Source organism: Aptenodytes forsteri, unplaced genomic scaffold (genome assembly GCF_000699145.1).
Source record: "Aptenodytes forsteri isolate BGI_AS27 unplaced genomic scaffold, ASM69914v1 Scaffold336, whole genome shotgun sequence".
NCBI lineage: Eukaryota > Metazoa > Chordata > Aves > Sphenisciformes > Spheniscidae > Aptenodytes > Aptenodytes forsteri.
The window spans coordinates 4736666-4738584 of NW_008794911.1; positions in this window are offsets into that span (position 1 = coordinate 4736666).

Here is a 1919-nt window from a genome sequence, read left to right on the forward strand (position 1 = left end):
CCCTCCCCTCGGTGTGTTGGGGGGGGCGGGGGAGGTGGCAGACATGCGCCCCGCTCCCACCCGCGATGTCACTCTGCACATGCCCCCTTCAGGAAGGCTGGAGGACTCGCCCCATTCCCGCCCTCCCCTCCCACCCCGCAGAAATCATTTTTACTATCTTGTTTATTTTCCCCCTGATGTGACTGCAGGACTAATGCGTTCCCGCTCCCAACTTTTATTATCCTGTTTATATCCCCTCGGTGTGCCTGCAGGACTAATGCATTCTCACTATTGGGCCACTTCCCTGCCCTCACCGCAACTTTTACTGTTCTGTTTATTTTCCCTTCGGTGGGGCTGCAAAACGAATGCATTATTAATCCCGCTCTTTCTTCTCCCCCCAAACGCATCGTGCGGATGCAGCGCTGCGTGGCCATTGCTGCCACAGCAGCGAAAGTGATGCCGAATAGAAGGTACGACAAGTAGAGAAACCAGGGAGGCCACAGAGACACAAAACCAAACGCGTTATTCCACACAGCTGTTCTTTACTTTTAGAGGTGGATACGCCTTTCTGGAAGTTGGGTGTTTGGGGGTCTTCTAGTAAAACAATTCTAATTCTGTTGTCTCTTTTAATTAAGGGGGGAGGGGGAGAAAAAAAAAATAAAACCTGGGGGGAGAGCTGAGGTGGTCAGCAGAGAGGAAAATCTCTGGCTATTCAATTCTCCATTGTAAGTAGGTATGCCTGTAGCAGAAGGAACTAATTGTGGTGATTGTTGGGAGCACAGAGAAATTAAATGCAGCCTTGCAAAATTCTGCTCACTCGCTTGCCCCGGGGCCAGCATTTATTTATTTATTTATTTATTTATTGTTGGGCAAAGAAGATATCATTGATCTATCTTCATTATCATGCTAAAAGGTGGAAAAGCAGAATTTGTGCCTGGAGTATATTTTTAATTATGATTTTGCAAGGCCAGCTTAGTTGATACAGTATCTGTACAAATCACTACTGAATTATGTACATTCCTGGACACGTCGCTACCTAGATCAATATATATGCAGGTTATATTTTATACTTTGTTAACTAATAAAACATCTGCACTTGTGTACGGGAGTATGACGAACTGCTATGTGGAAGGGAGAGGTGGGATGTGCACAACTCTCTACCCCCTAGAGACATCTGAATCTGCAGTTTGTGTGCAGGATATCTTAGGTCAAGCTCTTTCCTTGAAAGTTCGAAGTGAAATTATTTAGATAGAGGGAGAATGGAGGGCAGGCAGAAAAGGAATGATGAAGGTAGCTTCCTAGATGAAAAGGGCCCAGCCAAACACACAATTAAGGCAGCCATTTGAGACACATTCTAAACATTTCTCTGTAAATGTATGTTCCAATATCCTTGCGAGTTTAGAAATTTTTAAGGCATATGTAAAAAACAGGGGGGATGGGACTGGAATGTAGTACGTTTCAGTTTGTGTAAAATCATTCAGTGATTGCTCTCAAAACAAACCCACCCCATACCCAAGTGTCCTATCTCAACACTGAAGAATACAAATTTGAACATAAAACTATTTATAAAACATACTTACAACACTATTTTTATTACTTTTAAGGCTTGTAAAAATAACCTGAAAATTGCAGGTGCAAGCAATTACTTTGTAAGGAAATAAAGCAATTAATATATCCTGTTTTATCCTATTAATATATCCTGTGTTTTAAAAAAACGCAAATTATTTGAAGCTGATAGATACAGTGTCCCAGCCCTTCTTCATTCTTGTCAGGAAAATGACATCTAATTTAAAAAGCATTCTCAAATGATTCTGTTAACCCTGACCAAAAAAAAAAAAAAAAAGTATCATGGTACAGCAGCAAATCTGTCCTTTATTTCCCTGACGGGTAAATTAAAATAAATATCCTTTTAAAATGAAAAAATATTACATCTATTTTAA